Source organism: Canis aureus, chromosome 11 (assembly GCF_053574225.1).
Source record: "Canis aureus isolate CA01 chromosome 11, VMU_Caureus_v.1.0, whole genome shotgun sequence".
Lineage (NCBI taxonomy): Eukaryota > Metazoa > Chordata > Mammalia > Carnivora > Canidae > Canis > Canis aureus.
Window position 1 is genome coordinate 55,988,059 of NC_135621.1, and position 26,759 is coordinate 56,014,817.

Sequence of the window (26,759 nt, forward strand, 5' to 3'; positions counted from 1 at the left end):
AAAAACTGTTAAATTATTTAATAGTAGTATTTAGTAGTAGTTTACTAAATAGTAGTTAGTAGTATGATATTTATTGAGTCCTAAGTTTTATACAAATATCACCTTGTGTAATACAAGTTGGTGCTAAGTAGTAGAGCTATTGGTTCAACAGAGGTAGTTTTATACAGAAGCCTGATTCTTGAATACAGTTAGACTACCCAGCATGCACTAGGATGTTAACGAGAGAAAAAGAAAGTTTGTGAGTATATATTGAATCATTATTTGTTACAGACCATGAAAGGATGGAAAAGATAAAAAGAAAGAAAAGAAATTTCCTGGCCAGAAAAAGACCCTGGAGCCTATAATAGGAAGAGAAAGAGAGAGAAAAAAGAATACAGAGAAATTAGTGAGGTGATTTTAATCTTATATTTTTATATTTCATCCAAATGCTGCAAACAATAGTTTTCTGGGAATTAGGATTCTTGTGGGTTAATCAATGAGGCAAAAAAATGGATTTATACAAAAACACACAGTAGTTGAAATAAAGAATCTAACAAATAATTCTTCAACTTATATCAGGACCCTACTGATATTTGAAATCATTGATGCCTAGATATAATTAAGTATAGGTGTATTAACAGGAGTTCTCCATGTTTATGTGATACATTTTTAAAAAGCTCATTAGCATACCCTATATTGGACATCACTGTACAAAAACTTCTTCAAAATATATGAAGAGTGCCTATAAAATAACTTGGTGTCCAAAGTTACTGTTTTTTTTTTTTCAAAGAAAAGATTTAGGAACTTTATTTTAGCCTTAAAAAATATCTTTATTTTAGCCTTTGAAAAGGAAAAATAAGCATACCATATTCAGAAGTCAAAATTTTTAATAATTTCTGCCCCTCAAAAATAAGGAAAAACATTATTTATTAAATATCCTGCTTACAGCAACCAGCTTTATATATTAGCTACATTCCAGAAGAGTTAAGTTTCTGGTGTTACAATTAGTGTTTTGATTATTCCCAAGGCACTGTACTTTTGCCAGTAAAAAAAGATAGTAAGATCAGGGATCCCTGGGTGGTGCAGCGGTTTAGCGCCTGCCTTTGGCCCGGGGCGTGATCCTGGAGACCCAGGATCGAATCCCACGTCGGGCTCCCGGTGCATGGAGCCTACTTCTCCCTCTGCCTATGTCTCTGCTTCTCTCTCTCTCTGTGTGACTATCATAAATAAATAAAAATTAAAAAAAAAAAAAAAGATAGTAAGATCAGCAGCTAGCTTTACCAAGACAGAGATATTGAAAGTCTAGGGTATGCACAATGTGTATTATAGACACCAGGGTATAAATATTGGGGCATAACTTCTTAATACTTCCAGTGGTAGATTTAAGGGATCTTAGGTGAAAAATCCAAAGCAATGTGCTTTATCTGAGTGTGGGATTTAGTACCAAGAAATAGAAGTAGAAGGGTTCAAAGCCTAATCTGCCACTTGCTCAGCCAAATGTGTCATTGGTGTTCCAGACATTTTATCATATTGTAAGAATTTCCAAATGATGGAATATTGATGTTTGTGGTCATATCTCTTGATTTCTTGCAGAATACCTACCCCATACATGTGTTGAACAGAAACTCCTCTCTGTGATAAAACGTCCTTTAAACTGTGCTATCTTTTGTCTTAAATTACTGAAAGTCAATGCAGTTATCAGACTCACAGTGGTGGTAAGTCTGCCATCTGTTCAACTTCTAAGCTGTGCTGAAAATAAATGGTAATCCAATCATCATGTTATATTTTCTGCAAAGGATTTTCATGGAAATGCTTGATTTCTGAGTTAGTATAATGCCCTTTTGTGAGGAAAATGAAATCCAAAGCTCTCTATATCTGGCTTTGTTATTTTATTATGCAAAATATGAATGATTTTTGAAGTCATCATTAACATTTGCAGACTTAAGCAGTTCCTTGCTTAGTGATTAAAAAGTCAAGGACAGTTTTTCAACTGGCATCTCATTTTGCTAACTTAGTTCTTAGTCAATACTGACTTGATGTGGGACAACTCAGATTTATTTATCCATACATTATTTAGAAATAATTTAGGATTTATCCTATTCCACCCCTATGTTTTATCCTCCCAGCTTAGATATTTACTTCTTCCTCTGTTAGGAATCTGAGAAAAAAGGCAATTGCAAAGTCTCTTACAATTTTCTAAATTGAAGGGGTGGACTGTTACTTATGGGGAGAGTAGTACACTCCCAACATTATAATATTGTTATTAATAAGATTGATTATTCATGATCTCTCTTTCCTCCATTTCAATTAAGTTGAATTCCATCACATTCTACAATGTTACCTTGTTGTAAGTTCCTGGTGCAATTGCAGATTGTTCTTGTTAACAGTGATGTCAGGTAGCTGTGAATCTGGTTTACTTCTATTTGCCTTACAATATTGGTAACTATTATGGATGGGCAGTATTCACTCTTGGAAATGGAAGTCGCATTCACGCCCCCTCTCTCATGAGGGTATGAGAGTAATCAAAGCTCAAGTTTTCATGTGATGCTTTAAATATATTTGCATACTTTGAATTTCAAAATGACTTTTTAAAAAGAAAAAAATATTTTATTTATTTATTTGAGAGAGAAAGCATGAACCAGGGGTAGAGGCAGAGAGAGAAGTAGGCTCCCTCTGAGCAGGGAGCTCACTCAATGTGGGACTTGATCCCAGGACTGTGAGATCATGACCTGAGCCAAAGGCAGACACTCAACCAACCGGGCCACCTAGGTGCCCCTCAAAATGACTTTTGAATACTGTCTTTTACAGAATTTATCCATTTGCAAATAACTTACTCAGTTCTAATTCTAAATTAAAATGTTTTTTGAACTTGTCCTGTGATTAGTAAATAAGTCACTAATTATATAGTGTTACTGTGGCCTGAATTGTGTCTCTGTTCCTGAATTCATATGTTAGAGCCCTAACATACTGTAGTGGTACTTAAAATTTGGGCTTTTAGGGTGGTTAAAGTTAAATGAAGTCACAACTGTAGAACTCATATATGACAGGATTAGTATCCTTGTAAGAAGAGGAAGAGATACCTTACAGTTCTCTCACTCCACATACACAAAAAAGAGAGGCTGTGTGAAGACACAGTAAGAATGTAGGTGTATGCAAACCAGAAAGATAGTTCTTACTTTAAGCCAATTCTGATAACACTCTGTTGTGTGACTTTTACCCTCCCAGAACTATCAGAAAATAATTTCTGTTGTTTAAGCCATCCAGTCTGTGGTTTGGGGTTTTCTTGTTTGTTTTTTGTTTGTTTGTTTGTTTATTTGTTTATTTTGTTACAATGGCCTGAGCAAATGATATGAGCACGAGACTTCCAAATGTATGCAGAAGTTTACAAGACAGAGTAAACTCACTATTCACTTAAAATATGTTTGAAGCCTTATTGACTGATAGAATGATACCAAACACTTCTATAATTTATTTTATTAACAATGTAATATATTACATGATTATTTGCAAACATATCTAGGAATTCAGGGGCCTTTTGGGGCAGGCAACTTTGAGAAATCTCAGGATGATCTTTTGAAAAACAGATTTAGGCTATTCCATTTTTCTATTAAGGCAAATGTATCTACTTGGTTTTGTCATTAGAGGTGACATTGCTAATTTTATATAGAACATCTTTCTGGTGTTTTAGCTACAATTCATCAGACACACAACAGCATTTTCCATTTATTAACATGCAACCAACACTTTTTCTGCTGTATTTTTGTTCTCTTTAAATAACATAGTATTGCTGTGAAGGGTGATGGTATCTCAGAGTTCAGCTTTAAGGATGGCCAAACATAATTGTGCATGCCTAGATTTGATCCAAAGTCTATTATGCAAAATATATCCAAACCCTGATTCTTCATCTTATAGTAAATTATAGCCAATATCTGCTTGTATTCTTGGGAATACTGGGTCTTCAAAACTAAGTGATCAAAAATTATTTTTAACTTTCTCATGTTATGAGCCACACAGTTTTCAGAGAATTAATGGAAGAGTCTTTTTACTCATCATTTAGCATACATATTCTATAACTCGCTCTGGGATTGAGAAAGGAGTAATTAATTCTTTGCAAGAGAAATTAATTCTCATTTCTACCTACCTGAAAACCAAACTCTTATAAACAACTGATTAAATTACTAGAGTCAATATTTGTTGAATTATAAGGCAGATTTTTCAAAATTTGTTCTATCATGCCCTAAAACAGCAATAACTAGAGATCTTCATTTCTGTGGCATAACAGTCCTGCATTTGCTGAAGTTAGTTTAAAAATAAATTATAAATTATGTTCTGAATATAAAATATGTACTCATTGTAGAAACTTGAAAAGTTAGAATATATAAAGTATATGTAAAGTTATAAAGTATCCATACAGTAATCCAGTATTTAAAGTCAATCCTGTTAAATATTGATGTATTTCCTTTTTTTTCTTTCCCTCAATGTTCATTGCCAAATAGGTAGGTAGATAAATAGAAAATGGTGTATGTGTATGTGTTCTATAAAATTAGACTAAGTCTTTTCAAGTTTTGAATCCTAATTTTTAAAAATCTGAGCATAAATTATGAAATAAAGGAAGACTATGGAATTGGATAGTGACAGCCAAGTAATAAAATCTAAATACCCTTTGTTTTTATCCTTGCTATGCACAAGGCTCTGGGGAATTTACTGCATAAGCTCTGAGGATAGTCATAATAATATATCTCTACTGGGGAAAACTTTCTGTGGGTACTATGTAGGCCACACATCTTCCATGAAAACCCATAAACATTTCATGCTGATATGATTTACACTTTTTTTTTTCACAAGTTGAGAATGTAGTTTAAGTCACATCTGCTGAAAAAGGAAGGGTTTGTTTATACGTTAGCTTCAGGATAATACTAACTTGAATGTCTAATAATGCCATCACATTTATATTTTTATAATCATAATAAATATATGACACTCTCTGAGGTAGGTAGAGCAGATGCTCTAGTTTGTTTGTCTGTTTCTTTGTTTTTCAATAGGCTCCACACCCAGAGTGGAGCCCAACACAGGACTTGAGTTCAGAACCCTAAGATCAAAACCTGACCTAAGACCAAGATTTGGATGCTCAACTGACAGAGTCACACAGGTGTCCTAAATGTCCTAATTTTAAGGACTGAATTGAGTTTTTAATCGAAAAAATAAAATTTCTGAAATAACAGAATAAGTGAATAAAATTTAACCATATATACATACAATCTCTCTCTTCCTAGATTCCTTCCAAATGATGGAAAATAAATAGGAAATATAAGAAAACCCACAAGGACATTGATAACAAAGGAATAGAAAATAGAAATCAATAAATTAAAGAGAAAATGTTTAAAACAATGAAAGGACATGGAGGATGAGGGATAAATTATTTCTTAGAAAACAGTAACCTCTAATTTAAAGCCCTACTAATGAGACTATAGGTAAGAAGTACACAAATTTATCCTTAAATTCTGCAATGAGTCTCAGAAATTTGGGTTACCAAGTATATTGAGAAGGAGGTTGAACTACAAGACTATAAAGAGAGACAAAGTGAAAGTCTAGATATTTTGTGCCACTGTCCCTCTGACTTGTCTCTTCTACATCCAGGAAATGTGGCATATCGTTGGAGAATTCTTATTCAGAGAAACTGAATAAAGAAAATTAAGTAAGAGAAAATATCTCCAAATACTGATACTTGGTAGATCCTAAAAACACTGTCTGTTTTATTATTTTATAGAGAAGCCAGTAATTATTCATACTGCAGTGAATGAGGAAATATAATCACCTTCAAATATTTAATTCTTAAAAATAAAAATATACTTCAGAATCAGTAGACACTTGAGGAAATGATCCAAATTGAATAAGAAAGAATAAAATAGTCAAAGATTGAAAAAGAATCCCCAACAGAAAAGCCACATTGAACACTTAGATGAGAAGAAATGTCACAGATTACCACCTTAAATATCTGCAGGAAGATAAATCAATAGTTTGCATCTATGTGGACAAGGGTGGAATATTATGGAAAAATATTAATCAGTAAATTGTAATAGCTCTTGAAAACAAATAGGGTAGCTAAAACAATAGCAACAACAACAAAACAAAAGATTTATAACAAAGTCAATGAAATGCCTCTGAACACAGAATAAAGTGATCATATCTAAGAACTGCCAAATTATAATTAGAGATAAATAGATTTATGTTCAGAAAATCTGTTCTCCATGTTCATCCTTCTTTTCTGATGTAAATTTTAAACTTCTTCATCTACCTTATTTTCAAAACTTACTCCTCTCTCTTTAGTCAGGAACCACATCTTATTAGTCATATCTAAAAAATTACCTTCTGAATCTGGTTCTGCTTCCTAACAACACTGATGATTCCTTCTTCCCACTCTTATCCTCTCTTCCAATAGCACTGGGGCAGCCCTCTAATTGTGGGTCTGCCACTTAATTCAGTTCATCTATGTCACTTCTAGTATTAATTTTCTAAAAATTTTATTATGACAATTGAAACTTACTAGCTCCCTTTTGCCTTTTACAAAAGAACCAAATTATTCAGCCAGGCTTTCAGGCCCTTATTTATATGGCCTGATTCCTATGCCCAGTGTCATCTCTCACTAACACAAGCATTCAACTTCTAGTTACACTAAAATTTTAATATTTCATATGTGATTATGACTATTCAAGCATCCATTGCTTACTTTGCATATGCTAATTTTTTGAACAAATTACTCAAAACTCTTCCATCTATATTTCTCTTCCAGGAATGAACAGATTTTGTTGGGAGAAAGTTAAATGTAAGCAAGAATGCACATTTATTATTATTATTATTATTATTATTATTATTATTATTTTCCTAATATGATAAAAATATATTTTCCAGGAACAGTTGAGAAAGTAAAGTCAGTAGTTATCCTTACTAAATCCTTGTCACTTTGGAGACTGTAGATAAAATTTCTAAATTTGAAAGCAGAATACAAATTGGAAAGGTTGTTTGAAGATCAAACATCACTATTTTGATAACTTCAGTTATCTCTTTTTGGTGTCTTTTTTCTCATATTCAGATTCTCCATTATCAATACTTTTCCAGTCTTCTCTTCATGCCCCCACCCAACCAGGTTAATTGCACATGCAGAGGAACAATGTTAATGAACCAGTTAGAAAATCTTAGCTATAGTACAAATGTGAAAGGCCAAAGTATTGGTAAAATCAATTTATTTGATTATTTAATTTAAAGATGTATTATTGAAAGTAGGTGTTTTGTGTATTTTTAGTATATTAGACAGTTTTAGTAAAGTTTGAATCGATCTTTTTGTATTTTTATTTGCATAACTAGTTTTATCTGTGGAAATAAAAATAATGAATATAAAGACAATACAGTACCAATCTTATATTAATTTTGTTGTTTCCAAAAACAAACAAAAAAAGAAATAGAAACCATATAGTCTTAGTTCAGAGATGTAGAGAACTGGAAGTGTCACTCCAATTTTTACAGCAAGCTGTAAAAACTGCAAATAATTAAAATTAATAACTTTTCTTGAACCCATTAATAAAAAGAGGTCACAGTATAGTCAAGTAACCTAAAATATGAGGGTGGGAGAACACAATCTAAGCATTTGCTTATCTGGGACAGACACCACAGGATACCACATAAGCCAATAAGAAAAAAAGCTAGTAAATTGTAGTGATTTTCAAAATGTGAATGTGGGATAGTACAAGACCCTGAAGTCCATAGGGTGGCAGATATAGGCAGGTCTCCACCGTTTTGTGAACTTTTCCTCCAGGATTCCCTGAAACCACTCACAGGAGAAATCAGATAGAAATCTGAGAAAACTTTTTTTTTTTTTTTTTTTGGTGGTACTGACAGTAGACAAAAACAAACAACAGCCACTGATTTGTCTCCCTGGAGACATGCTATATTCATCTCTGCTATCTCTATAAAAGAGAAAAAGCCTTAATTTGCAGAGGGAAGTAGAACAAAAACTCTGACTATATTAGCACTGTTGGGAAATCTCTTAAACTGAGGAAAGGGGCAGGAGGAGTGATGAGTTAGTACTATCCCATGATAGGGGTAAGATTGCGTGCTAGTGTTCACTGCAGATAGTGGGGAAGGAGCTCTTGGGAAAACCAAAGCCTTGAGACAAGGAAAACAAATCTGACTGACATTTAGGATGAATTAGAACATCAGGGAATGCCATCTTCCCACTCTCCTCACCTCCAGGCTGTCAACATCTAAATCAAAATAACAGTGGAATACCATTGAGAGAATTGCAAGAGACTTGATTATCTCAAGAGAGCAGATATTGAGGAATCCCTTAGGACAGATTCCCTTAGGACACCAAACCATAATCCAAACTGATAGAGGCATATGAAGCCTGTGGTATACCGAAGGAAACTGTAGTAACAACAAACTTTAATCCCCAACTCCTGACTTCATTAACACACAACCCCACATTTGTGTTCCTTTGAAAAGAAAGACACGCACATGTGAAGTGTAAGTATATTTTATAAATACAGATTCTATATAGGTAGTTAGGCAGATAGATATAGATAGAGTTTAATGTCTTCTGTCATGTCCAGTTTTCAAACAAAAAATTATAAGGCATTACAAAAAGGCAAGAAAAACATAGTCTGACAGAGACAAAAATATCATCAAACTAGTTTGAAGTATGTCACAGGTATTAGACTCAACACATGGGAATTTAAGATAACTATTTTAGTATGTTAATGGCTCTAAGAAAAAGTATAGATTGGATAGGTAATTTCAACATTGAAATGGAAACAATAAGAAAGTATCAATTGGAAAACCCAGGGGGAAAACAAGTAAAACAATGAGGATGACTGCCTTTGATGGGCTTAACAGTGGGCTCTACATCATCTAGGAAAGAGACAGTGAATTCCAAGATAGTCAATAGAAATTATCTAAACTGAAATCAAAAGAAAATCATGCAGCAGAACATCTAACATTAAGGAATAGTATTAAATGAGCTAATAGACACATAATTGTATTCTCAGAAGGAGAAAGAAAAATGGGAAAGGTGAAATGTATGAAGAAGTAATGGCTAAGTTAAGAGGCATCTGGGTGACTCAGTGGTGTGAGCATTTGTCTGCCTCTTGATGGCTCAGGTCATGATTTTAGTGTCATTAGACTGAACCCTGCATTCGATTCTGCACTTAGTGGGGTATCCTCTTGGGATTCTCTCCATTTCTCTCTACCCCTCTCCCTGTACCTGCAAGCACAGTGGTGCTCCCTCTTTCTCACAAATAAATAAATTAATCAAGTAAGTAAGTAAGTAAGCAATGGCTAAGACATTTTCAAAACTAGTAAGACACCAAACGACATACATAAGTAGCTTATAGAACACCAAGCAAGATAAGTAACAAAACAAACACAAAAGAGCCTCATTTGTGCACATATATTCAAACTGCTGAAAGTGAAAACAAAGGCAAAATTTTGAAGAAAGGGGAAACACACATTACCTACATAAGAACCTAAGATAAGATTTATAACAGTCTTATCAGAAACCATGCATTCGAGACAATAATGGATGAATATTTTCCAACTGCTGGTTTCAAAAAGGAAGAAAAAGGCTCAAACCAAAATTACATACCCAAAGAAAATACATATCAAAAAAAGTAAGAGAAATGAAGACTTTCTCAGACAACAAAAAATCAGAATTTATTGCCAGTAGAACTAATCTACAAGATATTCTGAAGAAGGATCCATGAAAATGAATAAAATAAAATAAAGAAGGATCTTTGGGCAGAGGAATGTGATATTGGTAAGAAACTTGGATCTACACAAAAATGGAGTTGAAAATAGAATCCGTAGATAATTTTTCAAATTTTTATTTGCTTTTCAAGATAACTGAATATTTTAAGCAAAAATATGCTATTGTGTAATTATAGTATTTGTATGTAAAATTTAAAACATAAAAAGATGGAGGAAGGAATTGGGGATAAACTGTTATAGATATATTAAAGCTAAAACAATTTAATATTATTTGAACATAGACTCATTGTATGTATGTATGTATGTATGTATATTTCCAAAAGTAAAACAAGTTTGGAAGACTTATGCTACCTTATTTCAAGCCTTACTCTAAAACTACGTTAATCAAGGTAATATTGAATTGGCCAACTAGAGTCAGATTAATCTTTGAACTGGAATAGAGAACCCAATAATATAATGGATCTCCACAAATATAATTATTTTTTCAGAGCTACACTCAAAATTCAAAATTCAATCTGAAAAATGACATTCTTTTTAATAAGTGGTGCTGGAACTGTTGTACTTCGGCATTAAAAAAAAAAAAAAAAAAAAGGAACCTTGATACATACTTACCTTCAAGCAAAAGTTGCCTAAAATAATTGTAGACCTAAATGTAAAATACAAAAAAAAAAAAAAAAAAAAATCTAGACAAATAAATCACATGACCTTGGGTTTTGTAATGAGTTTTTATGGATGGCATCAAAAGCATGATAGATAAACAGAAACAAAATTAATTGGTGAATTGGACATTATCATAATTAATACTTCTTGCACTGTGAAATTTTAGGGTAAAGTCAGGCCAAAGTTTGGGAAGATATTTATGTATTATATATCTCATATTAACTGTATCCAGAATACAAAAATAACTCTAATCTTCAACAAACAAAATAATCTATTTTAATTAGGAAATGAACAAAAGATTTGAACAGACACTTTCTCAAAGAAGATATATACACATGTCAAATGAGCATATGAAGAGATGCTCAAAATTATTAATCATTAAGGACATGCATATTAAAATCATACTGAGAAACCTGTGAACAACTACTAAAATGGCTAAGAAAAATAAAATGACGTAATGAAGTGTTATCAAGGAGGCAGAAAAAGATAGCATTTCCATTACTTGTGAAAATGTTTGAGCAATCTTGGAAAACTAACTTGGTAGTTTCTTGTGTGAGTAAACATATTTTTACCATGACGCTATTAATTATTACCCGCACAAAAATAATTATTACCCAAGTGTACTGAAAACTTATGCTCATAAAATAACCTGTTTAGATATTTGAATTGACTTTATTCATATACTCTAAAATATAGAAATAAGCCATATGTCTTTTAACAGGTGATTGGGTAAAAAAAAAAAAAAATATATATATATATATATATATATATATATATATATAAGTTTTATATATATATAAAACTTCCATGTAATGGAATGAACTATAAATTTACCACCACAACAAGGATAAATATCAAAAATATTTTAGTAAAGAGAAAGAAGTCAGACCCAAAGATTACATATTTTGTGATTGCATTTATATAATATTCTGTAAAAGGTAAAAATTCTAGAACAGAATAGAGATCTATACCTGCTAAAGGCTTTGGAGAGGGAGGAGAGAGAGGCTATAAAGATGTTTGCACAAAAGGAATTTTTATATTGATGCAAGTTTGCTGTATGGTACTATGGTGGTAGATATATTACTGTCTGACTTTATGAAACCTATGGAACTGTACACTACAAAGAGTGAATTTTAGTATATGAAAATTTTTTTTAATGACAATGTGGTAAGAACTGAGGATAGAAAGCAGACAGTGAAAACTAAGTCTAACTGAATTAAAAAGTATGAAATATTGTTAGTAAAGGTGGTGAGGAAAAAAGGCAATGGGAAAGCATCTAGAAGTTCTGATAAGGCTAAAGACAAAAAGAACATCAGTAGGAAAACTAAAGAATGGGTACTAAAGAATGCACAAGATAAGATGAGCAATGAATGTTAAACGCAACTGATGAATTATTGAAAACTACATCTGAAATTAATGCTGTACTATATGTTGGCTAATTGAATTTAAATAAAAAATTAAAAAAAAAGAAAAATTGAAGAAATATGGATAAAGTATATACATTAAGTAATTATATTTTTTCCAATTTTGATTTCTGAAATTTAGTAAAAGAATGTTATGCAAGTTGCTAACTTTATTTTTTATTTTTATTTTTTAAAGGATTTTATTTATTTATTTGTAGAGACAGAGAGAGAGAAAGAGAGGCAGAGGGAGAAGCAGGCTCCATGCCGGGAGTTGGATGTGGGACTTGATCCTGGGTCTCCAGGATCACACCCTGGGTTGAAGGCAGCACTAAACCACTGAGCCACCTGGGCTGCCCACAAGTTGCTAACTTTAGGGGAAGGGGGGCTGTGAGAACACTGTACAATTTTGGCGACTCCAGTAAATACAAATTATTTTGAAATAACATATATAAAAATACACAGTAGCAGTTCTGGGTCTTGGTTTGTTTTTGTTTCATTTCCATATAAACTTAGAGTCATGTGGTCCACCTCAAAATTCTGTTGGGGTTTTCACAGGGACTGCATTGAATCTGTAGATCAGTTTGGGATGAACTACTCTTAAGAATAGTAAGTGTTCCAGCCTATGGACATGATATGTCTCCTTCTTCATTTAAGCTGCCTTTAATATCTTTCGGAAACACTTTGTAAGTTTCATTTTATGGGAATTCCACTACTTGTGCTACATTTGTTCCAAAATACTTTACTTTCTAATGTTTATACGAATTTTTCTAGTCTTCCTTATCTTTAGTAATTTTCTGTCTACTTGTTTCACTAATCTTTTCTCAACTCAAATCTATTCAGGAACCCATCTGGTATATACATTCTGTCCAATTATTATGCCCCTCATTGTAACTTTTTCTTTTGTCTCTTTTCCATATCTATTTTTCTCTTCACAGTCTTTTTTGTGGTTTATTGTTAGTCCATTTCCCTTAGTTCTTTAAATACGTCATTCCTATTTACCTTGAACAGTTTTATATTAGCCACTTTAAATTTATTGTCTGACAGGGCACTTGGGTGACTCAGTCAGTTAAGCATTTACCTTCAGCTCAGGTCACGATTCCAGGGTTCCATGATTGAGCCCCACTTTGGGCTCCCTGCTCAGCAGGGAGTCTGCTTCTCCCTCTCTCTCTGCCTCTCCACCACCCTCCTGTGCACCCTCTCTCGTATAAATAAATAAATAAATAAATAAATAAATAAATAAATAAATCTTTTAAAATATTGTCTGATGAATACCAGGCTCACTCAGAGTTCGTTTTTATTGGCTCCCATTTTTGCTATTTCTACTATGTTATCATATATATATATATTTTTTTATTTTTATGCTTGGTAGTTTTTGGTTAAAACTGAATGTTATATAGTTACTATATTAAAGTAGTTCTGTAGTCTATTTTATTTTTCTGTGGGTCTTTTTTGTTGTCGTTTTTAGTAACTTTATAAACTTGCCTGGTACTGAAACTTTGTCTATCATGCATATATATATAATATATATATATTTATATGATTATATGAATATATAAATATATTATATATAATTTTTGTTTTTATTACCTGGCTACCTGGCTTCCTTTGATATTTTTTCTGTGTTAGTGGTCAGGCAATGATTTGTGTGGAGTTTGTATTTAGATAGCTCAAGTCCATAAGGCTCTGCCTTCTACTGAGCTGTCTATATGTGGGTAGAGAAATTCATTTTAATTCCTGGAAATGGTCAACATGACCTAGATTTTAGATTTGTCTTGGTTCTTTCAGATCACCTCCATGTGTGCATAGTTTATCTGTCAGCCAGGTATGTATGAATTTAGTTTCTTTCTATGGATCTGACACTTCCAGGTTCTCACCATTAAATTCCTGCCTTGTCTGCTGCCCTTTTAGAACCATGACCACCATCTTGAGCTCGCATATTATGGGTTTTCCTCAGTTTTTCAAACTGAATCTGCTGAGTTTAGTAGACAAAGACATGGGTTTATCCTCTGCTTTCACCCCAAATCAGATCTGCTATCTGTAGTTGCTAGTTTATCCCAAACCCAAAGGCAATAGTGCTATGGTTTCCAGTGACCAAGCAGAGAGGAGTATAGAAAGGCAACAGGTTGGGCTTGTAATTTCTTAGCATCTCAGCAGTTTTTAAAGACCAAATGCTTCTCAATTTTTGGTCTGACTTTGGTCGATTTCTAGTGCCTGTAAATGGCTATTATTGGCAAAGTTGTCCAATGTTATACTTGTTTTCTACAACTGTACCTCCTTTCTCCACTGTTGTCTGGAGTGCTTTAATTAATTCTAATGGAAAATTGGACTGATTTAATCAAAGAAAAAGTGTAACCTTGGTGCCAGTATACCTTAAGTACCTCTCTAAAATGTTCTAATTTCTCTTATTTTTTAAATACACTGAGAGTAGACTTCTGTTTCAGAACTTTTAGTAGAATGCAGAAAACATTTTATTTACATTGTATTATTTATAGTTTTATTTTATTCATGGCAGGTAACACTGGATTGTCATTTAACTGTAGTGATATAAAATGTTCCTTCATGTCAGAGCCATGTTAAAACCAAGTTAGCTTCTGTCAATTGGCTTGAGATCTGAGATCATCTTTCTGCCTTTTACCATGGCCACTAGCTTGCTGCTACCGTCTATCATCAGTGTACATTCACTTCTCAGGATTCTGACAAGGGCACTGTGTTTTATCTTAAAAAAAAAAAAAAAAAAAAAGACTTACAAAGTAAGGAAATGCAATTTCATGTTTCTTAGTTTATCATTCTTCCAGAACATCTATACTATGAAAATGCTAGTATTTACAGGGCAATTAATATTTGCAAAACATCTTGGTTCCTTTAATTACTTACTCTAATAAATAAATGCACTGAATTGCTATTTTGGTATAATCACAAGGAAACTCTCAGGAATAAACCTTCTTAATGTTTTCTGAAGTGCTAAAGTCTGGTAATTAGACTACATTTTAGAAATTTCACATAAAACATTGCCAGTATACATGCCTTTATCTAGTGAATGTATTTCTCTGTATCTCTCTGTTTCTCTATTTATCTATCTATCAATCATCTATCTATCTAATCTGAATGCATTCTGTTGGTCAGGATATTAGTCCCTATATGTTAAGATGTATTTAGTTTGCATTATACAATAACGTGTATAATGAGAAATTAATCTTATGAATAATTGCACTTTTTAGCCCTGAGAAAAGCTGTTATTATCCCCAAGTGCATAAGGTAGAAAAATCTACTTTCTAACACTTTTTACCTTCTAAAGTAGGGACTGGTATCTTTTCTCAAATATAACTGTGAAGAGTAAAAAGTCTCTTTTAAGCAGGGGTGAAGATGGAATGAGTATTTCCATTGAAATTGTGACAAAGTGACATTGCCTACTCATTTTAGAAGACTGCCCAAGGAAGCACACCATGTGGCCTGATATCAAACATGGAAACCTGGAAAAATGTTCTTATCTCCAGAAAGTCAGGACTGAAACAGATTATTATAATGAGAGAAGGGTGGTTGGTGAGCTTTCTTCCCCACTGTCCATATATCCAGGGACATCACTGCTTCCAGAGGTTCAGTCAGTAGTAGCTTGGAAAGTAAGCCATGAAGTCTACCAACTACTTATACTAAAGTTCTGTTCAGATAAAGAGAATTCTGTGGATATTTTAAGTGTGTATTATTCCTTGTTAGGAGTGTTTAGTTCCTGGAAAGGAGATAAGTAGTAAAAAGGAATACTTCAGGAAAATAATCACAACAGTAAGTTAATTGTCATATCCTGGGAAGAGGCTCCATAGCCTTGGTCTAACTGAAGAACTAAAGATGCATGAATGTTACTACATAACATTGAGGCAGGTTTTTTTTTTTTTTTTTAAGATTTTACGTATTTATTCATGAGAGAGACACAGAGAGAGGCAGAGACATAGGCAGAGGGAGAAACAGGCTCCCAGTAGGGGGCCTAATGTGGAACTCGATCCCAGAACCCTGGGACCACAACCTGAGCCCAAGGCAGATGCTATACCACTGAACCACCCAGGCATCCCTGGGACAGTTCTGAAGTAACAAACTGAAAAGGATGGCATTCTAGAGCTTCAAGTGGTTTATTTTTATTGTTGTTTTTCTTTTTCTTCTTTTTTTTTAATTTAAATGGATAGCATAGATTCCTTTGCCTAAGTAAGATATGAGTGTGGTTTCCTGCCACTGTAAATCAATCAGGAGGTAGCGAGGATACAAATGAAAGAAAATCATTCTATTATCTTGAATTAATCAGTTAAATATATATTGCATTTTGGGAAAAAGTGATGCAAATTCTAGAAACCAAAAACATGTATCTGTAATAAAAATACTAATGATATTGTAAGAAACACTATAAGGAAATATAAATTTAAAATCTTCACCATCATATCACTGTACTTTTAAGACTGAGGTCCTATAACACAGTACACATTTGCCTGTGGTTTGCATAATTCTTTTTTTCTACACTACTTCTTTACATATCTGTATAGGAAGGTTGCTTTTGCCTCCATCATACCATGGAAGATTAAAAATTATATGTTAGTGTTTCAGTTTTGAATTCATATTCTGTAATATATTTACATCTCTTCAAGTTTCTATGGCATACAAATCTACACTTACATTGATTAATTTATATATTTTTATTGTGATGAATGTACACTTTATTTCTCAATGCAATTCATGTGGTTATAAAATGGATTCCAAGATCCCCCCAAATAATTCTGCATATGTCCAGTTTAGCTAATGAAATAGTCTCTTTAAATACTTTACTATTATCTAAAGTGTATATTAATATTTCTGAAATGCTGTTTGCACATATTTTACAGGTATATAATGTGTCTATGCCTTTATCCATCAATCTATAAGGAACAGAAAAATGGAAAGCAAAGGAATAAACACCACAGTAAACAGATCAGGGATCAAAAAAAAAAAAAAGAAATTACTGTAATAACTCTTTAGCTATGAACCAATAGGATGACTTTTACTTTTATTTTTAAAAAATTCCCTTCCTTTCTTCTCTGTCTCCACACATGCACACACACACAGACACACAGACACACACTGAACTCTGAATATAAATCTTTCCATAATAATTTAAATCAATATAGACTTAAATCAGTGAAACGCTTGTGTAATTTGTGGCTGCTAGCTTTATGTGTGCTCATGCCTTCTAAGCTGCTGCTTTGAGACATAAAAGACAGATCAAATAGTATGGGAAAGACAGATTTTTGAAACATCAGGACAGGGCATTAGCTAGGAAGCACTAGAAGTCTGATAAAAATATGCCCTGAGGCCCCAACCCAATTAAATACATTTAAGGAAATGGAGTATTTCAGATTAGTTTCACAGAGATGTTGACAGTTCCCTTCAAGTAGTTAATCAAATTCAGCTGAATTGCATCACCATAGACAAATGCGGTGTCTCCTTTTCCTGGACTGATAGACTAAAGGGACTCTGTTGATGCATTAAAATCTTCTTGAATAAACTCTTTTATTTAGCTTCACTTTATAATTTCTGACCTTGTCAACAGGCGAAGTAATTTTGTTAGGATGAAGAATGAATCATGCTTTATAACAGATGTCTTCAACCCCAGGTGTGCTTATTCTTGAGGGATAAAAAGACTTTTCAGAGACTACATGACACAGATTGTTTTTAAGAGAATGGGGTATCAGATTTTCATGCTTCTGATGAACTTCTGTCTAAAATTGATCTGATTGAGAGTTCTGCAGTTCTGAAACCCAGATCTCCTGAAAAATTGAAGATTCTTTCCCATCTCCATACTTAGCACAATCGCCTTCCTTCCAGGTTACTTAAGAAAAGGCAAATTGTTCAGCCTTCCAGAATCCTACTAGTCCCATCCATATTCTTGGGCACCAATTAAAAGGATAATTTAAAAATGTATGGCTCCTGAAGGGGGGTATATTGGCAGTAAAACAATATGAATTCACAACAGAACAAAGCAAACAAACCAAAAACAAAACAGAGAATCAGTAACAAGCTCATTGCAGATTCCTCGGTGCCATATCTAGCTGCCTGCCTTCCCATTATCTGTCTATTTATCTATCCATCCATCTATCTTTGAAATTGAATTCAGAAGTGAAATCCCATGGGACTTGTATTAGCACACTTATTTTGAAATGAAAGCCACTGCAAGATGTAAAATGTAAGGAAGGCACACTTGTTTCTAACCGAAAGCAAATTCATTTGGTCATTTGGCCAGAAGAACTGCCATACCAAATGGATTTAATTTGAATGGATTAAATTTATAGCCAGATAGTCATATTGATAATATAAAAAATGACAACAGGTATTTACAGCCCATTTTAAAATTAAAAGAAATTACTGCTTTCCAAGTTAAACCTAATGAAAAAAGTTGGAAATCACCTGAAATGGGCAGGAGATTTAAATTCTATTAAGGGTCCCAGGAGCAGAGATTTACAAAGAACGCTAGTTTTTTCCATTTGGTTCTTGGATGGACTTGCTTTCTGATACTTTTGATTAATTATTTAATTAATGATGAATACATTATCACTTAAGAACAGAATCAAAATCACAGGAACTAAATTGGAGCACGTACCATAGACGGCACGTGAATTTGCAAGTTGCTGTTAAAAACTGTTAAACTGGAAATATATGAAGCTCTTTTTTGGAGTTGTTGAATATTAAGTCGCAAAATACCTTATAGATCCAGTCTGACCCTCTTCTTTGGTGGTCAAGGGAACTGAGGTCCAAAGAGAAATTATTTGCCCAAGACACATAAAGGGTTGGTGGCAGAGTTAGGACCCACACTTAGGATTCTGGACTCCAATCCTCCTCTTTCTTTTGAATCAAGCTTTTCTGTTTTAAGCACCAAAAGTTTCTTATCCACTTAAAAATGTGTATTTTAAAATTTGATAAATGGACGTACAAAAATAGTGGAGAGCTGTATCTAATAAATGTGTCAGGAAGTTATTTTGTCAGTAAGTGAACGTACTTCTTAGCTCTATGGAAACTGTTAATTAGTAATTAGTGGAAGCAGTCATCATATGGAAGCAGACACCATCACATGCCTGATTGACTAGCTCTTTTGCAATGGGGGCTTCTGATGTATTAAGTTGTTGTATTTCAAAGGCGTACAATGTAACAAGTTGTGCTTTGGTAGAATCTTCATGAATAACAGGGAAAGATCTTACATAGAATTTACATACAGATTCATTTCTGACTATGTATTTTCCATTTCATTTGTTTGTTTACATTCTTTGTGTTCTTACTGAGAATTTTGTATGTCTGGGGGGGCGGATAATATCAATAATGTTCTATGGCATTTTCATTTCAAGGTTTGCTGATTACATTTACCAACAGGCGTAAGTTAAGGTAGCCTATGTCAGGTCATTGCTTTGTTGATTTATCTACCTTCAGTCTAAAGTTGAAGTTTTTCCCTCAGTCTCAATAGACTAATTTTTAACGAGAGAAGTTTAAGTGTCGTCTTCAATTTGAATATATTATAAACCAGTCCACATTTCCTTGTCATTGTCTGTCATAATTAAAATTATATTTGACTTCCTAAAAGAGTCTGTGAAAATGCTTACATTGAATTTAAATACATTGTTAAATTTAAGATGTATCTATACAAATATCAATATAACCTACTGTTTGAGAGCATAGGGTTTGAAGTTAGACTTTTGAGCTTGATTGCTGATTCACCTTTTGATTAGCTGTCTGATGTTAGGTGAGTCAAATACTTTGCCAAACTATAGTTTCTTCATTTATAAAAATGGAGAAGATATTTGTAACTAGCCCATATATTTGTTTTAAGGATTAGATGAGATAATGTTTGCAAAGTTTTAGTATATTTCCTGGCTATGAATAAGCATTTCATAAATGTTCTTCAATACCATTATTGATTTATTCTTCAATCCAGAAAAGACCAAATGTATTCCATTTGTTAAGAATCCATACAAGACCTACATTTTCTTCTCTGTCCTCTCTAAATGTTTAGCCCACACTTATTTTCTTCTTTTCTGAGTTGCTATTATATTATTTACCCTGTTAATATAAAGTGTGCTGCTCTATTTTTTTTAACATTGATTATATTGTTCTCAATGGAATATAAGTTCTTTGAGGCCAGGGTCAGAATGCTAACTAGCTGGTAGCCAGTTAACAGTAACTTATTGAATCACTGATTAAACATTAGAATGGCTGAGAAAGCAGAATTCTTAAATGAGAAAACAATTTCTTTAAATATAGTTTATAATACCTATAAAAAGAGAAAATATTTAAGGACAAACATAATGAAAAAAGGGATTCCAGGAAAATGATTTTGGGATTTGCATTTAGTTACCTGAATGGTAACTGACTGAGTAATCAGAGAAAATGAAAACTGATGTCAGGAATAGGGGGAGCACATAAATAAGACATCATGGAATCTTCAGAAGGCTCAGAGAAGGGAAGTATGAGATATATATGAAAAAAGGACAGGGGCGCCTAGGTGGCTCAGGTTGAGCATCTATCTGCCTTTGACTCAGGGCGTGATCCTGGAGTTCTAGGATTGAGACCCCCATCGGGCTCCGCACAGAGAGCCTGCTTCTCCCTCTACCTATGACTCTGCTTCTCTCTCTGTGTCTCAAGAATAAATAAATAATGGGACACCTGAATGGCTCAGCAGTTGAACATCTGCCTTCAGCTCATGGTGTGATCCTGGGGTCCAGGATCTAATCTAGACCCACATTGGCCTCCCTACAGGGAACCTGCTTCTCCCTCCTCCTGTCTCTGTCTCTCTGTGTCTCTCATATATATATATATAGTATATATATAGTATACTATATATATATATATGTCTCATATATATTTAGTATATATATATATATATATACACTAAATATCTTACCATCCCCTTGAGGTCATAAGACCTAAGTTTTACAAACTTGCAAACAATTTTCTTTTTTCATGTTCCCAGACTAGTTAATTTAAAAGAAAGGACATTAGTCTGAGAACGTGAAAATAGAAAATTGTTTACAAATTTTAAAACTTAGGTCTCAAGACCTCAGGGGATGGTAAGAGATTTAGTTTCTATAAATTTGAATAAAAGGATAAATTGGGATCCTTCCCCCCATAGTTGAAGTAGATTTTCTTTCCTTCCTTCCTTCCTTCTTTTTCTTTCTTCTTTCTTTCTTTCTTTCTTTCTTTCTTTCTTTCTTTCTTTCTTTCTTTCTTTCTTTTCTTCTTTCTTTCTTCTTCTTTTCTTTCGTTTTTTTTTTTTTTTTTTTTTTTTTTTTAGATTTTATTTACTTATTCATGAGAAACACACAGAGAGAGGCAGAGACACAGGGTGAAGGAGGAGCAGGCTCCCTGCAGGGAGCCCCATGTGGGACTCGATTCTAGGACACCAGGATCACCATCTGAACCAAATGCAGAAACTCAACCTCTGGGCCACTTAGGGGCCCCTTGAAGTAGATTTTCATAATGAAAACGGTGTAGCAATCAAAGGTGACTTTTCACTATTTAGCTTTGAAAATACTGCAGAAATTAACCCCATTCAAAGGAAAAGTCATAATAACCCAGCTACCTCACACCTCAGAAAAGTCCACCAAGAGGAAGTAAGGTAACCAATACCAATGATACATGCAGAGATTTTTTTTCCCATTTTCTTGAGTCTGTCCCTTCAAGCATGTTTCTTAACATGAATGACAGGAAGTAAAGAGAGAAAATACTCAGAAGAGATAGAAAATCAGGAAATGGAAAATAACATAAATAAAATAGACCAAAGACATTGTAATAAATACTGCCAAAGAGCATATATGGATTATACAAGTAAACATATTTCTATAAGAAAAACACATTCAGATTTTAAATTATCCTTTGAAACTAAAATAAGATAGCATAAAACAAAATATAAAAGGGAAATATTGAAATTAAGGATGAGAAAATCACCCTGAATTAGAATACTTCTACACAGAGACACAACTTGACACATAAGAGAGAAGGCTTGGAAACCAAAAAGTTGACCCAGTAGGTGCACCATCTGAAAGTAAGAAAAAAGAACAAATAGCTGAGGCAACAGAGGGATTACTTAGCAAAGAAATAATTTTTTTTTATTTATTTATGATAGTCACAGAGAGAGAGAGAGAGGCAGAGACACAGGCAGAGGGAGAAGCAGGCTCCATGCACCGGGAGCCCGACGTGGGACTCGATCCCGGGTCTCCAGGATCGCGCCCTGGGCCAAAGGCAGGCGCCAAACCGCTGCGCCACCCAGGGATCCCGCAAAGAAATAATTTAAAGATGTTCAAAGTTGAAAAGATTATACTGTTATGAAATGATATATTTGAGAATTAATTTTAATAAGTTAAAGATGGTTACTGTGAACTCTAGAAAAACCACAAAATAAGTTAATAAAGAAGAGGGCTATAGTCAGTTCCCTAATGGAGGAGATGTAATGGAATACAAAAAGTAATAAATACAAAAGGTGATAGCAGAGATTAATTGGAATAGAAACAAATAGTAAACTATTATATTTAAACTCAACTGTATCAATAATTACATTAAATATAAATTAAATTAGATACTCAAAATAAAAGATACAGATTGACAAACTAGATCAACAGCAAGTGTAAGCCCTTTAAATACAAAACCTGAAAGACAGTAAAGGCTGTGACAGGAAAAGATACACTAAGCAGACAAGAATCATAACAAAATTAGAATGGTTATATCTAAATCAGATGAAATAGATTCCAAGAAAATGATTATAATCAAAGATAAAAGAGACACTTTGCAATAATAAAATATTAAAAATAAGGATTTGATTTCCTAAATAGAAATAGCCTGCAAAAGTACACCTGGGTGGCTCAGTAGGCTAAGCATCTGCCTTTAGCTCAGGTCATGATTTCAGGGTCCTGGGATCCAGCCTTACATCAGGCTCCCTGCTCAGTGGGGAGTCTGCTTCTCTCTCTGCCCCTACACCCTGCTCATGCTCTCTCTCTCTCTCTCTCAAATAAATAAAAACTTAAAAGAAAGAAAGGAAAAGAAAATAAAAGAAAAGAAGAGAAGAGAAGAGAAGAGAAGGAAAAGAAAAGAAAAGAAAAGAAAAGAAAAGAAAAGAAAAGAAAAGAAAAGAAAAGAAAAGAAAAGAAAAAAGAGGGATGTCTGGGTGGCTTAGCAGTTGACCATCTGCCTTCAGCTCAGAGCATGATCCTGTGGTCCCCAGATCAAGTCCCACATCGGGCTTCCTGCATGGAGCCTGCTTCTTCCTCTGCCTCTGTCTCTGCCTCTCTCTCTCTTTGTGTCTCTCATGAATAAATAAAGTCGAAAGAAGAAAGAAAAGAAAGAAAGAAAGAAAGAAAGAAAGAAAGAAAGAAAGAAAGAAAGGGAGTCTACTTACTGTGGATAACACCCAAATCAGGTATATATGCATCACTATCAAACAGCAGAATGTTGGATTCAAAGAGCAGATTGTAAATACTTACATAGAAAAAAAAAAAAAACTCACATGCAACAACTCAAAAATTTGAGCAGTATCTAATTTCTTAGCAGTGAACACTGGAAACTGGATGAAATGGAATAGTGCCTTCATATTTTCAACTGGAACTCTATTCCCATTAGAAGTATATTTCAAATATAATGTTAGGAGAAAAAAATAAGACATACATTCTCAAAAAAAATCCCATGTATTTTTTCTTTAATTCCTAGAGGATATGCTATACTAGAAGAAGGGGATGGAGGGAGAGGAAGAAAAAAATGAGTGCCCAATGCCACAAAGTGATGAAGCAATCCCCAAGAGAACAGTATTGGGAGATTTTGTGAATGCAACTGTATTTCAAGCCTAGAGAGTAAATGGTCCAGATAAAATCAGGACCAACATTTGAGAGGGCTATCTCTAAGAACACAGAGAAACTGAGAGATTGCTTTATAGGTTTAAATACATGGAGAGTAGATTTATACTTTCTACAGTAGTCACATCAAGACAGCTAAGAAAATGGGGGGAAAAGGTAATTATTAACTCCAGAAAAGATAAAATAGTATACAAAAGTGAAATGTAATCAAAATACTCTGTATCATTCAATTGTAGATAAATATTACATATCACAATATTATAAATAATATTATAGATTGTTATAAACAATTACAATATAGTTATAGTAGATTCTATATTGGAGAAAAGAAAAACATTTGCATCAGTATAATGTTTTGGAGGACATGGTAACTATTCTGATTTTCCATTTTAAAAAGCCAATGATAATCCCTGAAACAAATTCAATAAATACCTGCATAATCATTTTATCTAAAAATATTAAGATACATTTTATATAACTGAAAATTTAAAATTTAAGTGGTTGTCTTCAAGGGACATAAATGTGGCAGGACTACAGACTTTTTATATCTTATACCAATACAATCTTAAAAAATATAAAAACATGAAATGATGAAAACTCCAGTAGACATAAGTGAAATTTATAGTAACCAGGTGAAGGAGATGATGAACTTTGTCAGGAGGAGCTGAAAACATTCTCAGGAAAAAGAAAACAAAACAGTTTGCATATGACTGGTCTTTAAGGTAGGATATCTAACAGCATACAACCCTGTACTTGGGCCATGCTATCATGGAACCCCATGGAAATCTATACTGCCTAGAGTAGGATAATTAAATTAATCTACAGATGTACATTGAAACAGTTAGATGAATGCCACAGCTATTTGCTCCATTTAAAAATCATGATTGTGTCTTCAGATATTTATTGTTTCTTAGAAATGTCTGCCTATGAAAGTTTTGCTGTTCTTTTTCCATCAACTGTATTTCCTTCCTTACGCCTGAGGAATGGTACTTTCCCCCAACCAATATTCTATACTAGAGAGTAGCAATAGGCTTTAACTGCGGCACATATGTTTGAAGACGAAACATTGAATTCTAAGTGTTTTATGTGGACCTGCAGCATGCTGTTTGCTAGAAATTGAGAGTCTGGTAAGTGAGTCTTTCAACATTTCAGAGCAACTTCCTTTAGCCTAAAACAAAATGGCTTTTCACTTCTCACTACGACACACTATTCATTGCAAACTAAAATTTCTCTCTACCTATTTCAGACTGCCTCCAGCAGAGGAACTAACAAAGCTATTGAACTTTTGCAGTAATATGGAAGTCTGACAGTGATTTTGGCAGCCTTTTCCATGAGGTTATTTTCTGGAGTATATGCTTGTATTTTTGTCTGGAAAAGAAAGGAAAGTAGGAATCCAAACAACAATATGTAGGACAGAATGAAAGGACATGTAAGAAATAAAATGATGGGCAAAGCTGTGAGGCTTATAGGTTGATAGAAATGAGAGAAATCTTGTTAATAGAAATGAGAGAAAATGTGTTAATAATCAGTGCTCACTTCTTAGGAGCTATGAATTCTAATTCTCAATGAGTTGCTCATGTTGTCACTGAACCTGATAAAGGAATTGGAGAAAGTTTGTATAAAATGTAAAGCTGAATAGTAAATATGGGATTGAGTAATCAGAATTCTTTAATTCTTTATTAAAGCTTTGGAATTAGAAGAATATGAACTTCCTTTGTTACACTCAGTTTCTTTACATTTAATCTATAGTCACAAGCATAGTTACATGTGTGACAAGTGTCTTCTAATAAAGCAGATTATCTATCATCTATGTATCTACCTACCTTCCTACCTACCTATCTCTCTGTTTATCCATCTATTTACCCATCCATCTTAATATAATAGTTTTTGCTTAAGTTGGGAAGAAAATGTAGATAGAATCCTCTACAAGAGGATATTTTGTAGTTAGCAGTAGAGAAAATAAAGTTTCAGGTCAAGCACCGAAGCAGGAACAGTATCTTTAAGACATAGGATTTATTGGTAAATCAGATCATTCAGGGAGATTGGAATCCAGTTTTCTTTTAGGTCAGGCTATGTGAAAGAAAGAAAGCAGGGTCATCCTTCTGGCTCAGAGCTATCTTTGATGGCCTAATCTTTACTCTTTCCAGGTCCTCAGAGAGATGCAGTAAGCAAGAAAAATAAAACTGACAAAGGACCAAAGTAGTCACTGCCAGATACATCCCCAGCCAAAAAGAACTGGAGCCTCTTAAACCTTCTTGTTTCACTCATTGATGAGTCTACTGTCATCTGTGAACTTGGAAACAAATGAAACAATGTAGCAGACTAAGTGAGCCTGGGAATAACAGTGAAGCAAAATGCGTGCTATAGATCCTCAGTCTTGTATATCTGCTTCTTTAAGAATAATTCCTAAATTTGCACCTAGAGTTGGTAATGGCTTTGGGTGGAATTTTATTTGGAAATATCCAAGGGTTAATGCCATTGTTTCTACACAGAAAATTGTAAAGAGGCTTATTGAATGTAATTAAATGGTACCCCTCTTTTTAGGGTACAGAGAGGTCTGGGATGGTAGAAACAATAGAATTTTAGGCTATTAGTGCTTAAAGTAAATTTAAGAAATGAGTTCATCTCAAGTTATTTTTTTAATTTAAGAAGTGATGCTAGAAATATTATAGTGATATTTAATTTCTTATGAAGAATTTCCCCCTTCTATTTCAAAAACATTAAAATGTTAGATTAAAAGAAAAAGACAAACAATGAACACATAATGTAATGTTGAATGCAAGTCCTTCCAAGGGAAACCATCAGGTGCTATAAACAACGAGGAAGTGAGAGTAGCCCATGAGGGAAAGGATATAAGTCTTAAAGGTTGGTGTTTTAACAGGAGAGAGAGCTGTAGGCCTCATGCTCAAGGGGGACCTGGGACCGTTATTCTTGTCTAAAACTTAGACCTGTGAAACACACACACTTTGTGCTAAACTTGATAATTTAGCACAAAAACCATCAAGCTTCCCTGATATATGAGTGGGACATACTCAGCCTTTGTAAATCATAATCCATGGCCAGTGCTATGAATGGGTACTGGGCCAAAAAGCTTTAATACCAAAGTAGTGAGGCAGGATGA

General features: G+C 33.6%; 1 long non-coding RNA gene across 1 annotated transcript; it reads left to right on the forward strand.

Moving 5' to 3' along the window:
- Window positions 1–220: 220 nt before the first annotated feature.
- LOC144323079 (uncharacterized) lies at window positions 221–26,252 on the forward strand. Its single transcript, XR_013388619.1, has 3 exons — window positions 221–390; window positions 6,770–6,802; window positions 25,786–26,252. It is a non-coding gene; the product is annotated as an uncharacterized LOC144323079 (long non-coding RNA).
- The last annotated feature ends 507 nt before the right edge of the window (window positions 26,253–26,759 follow it).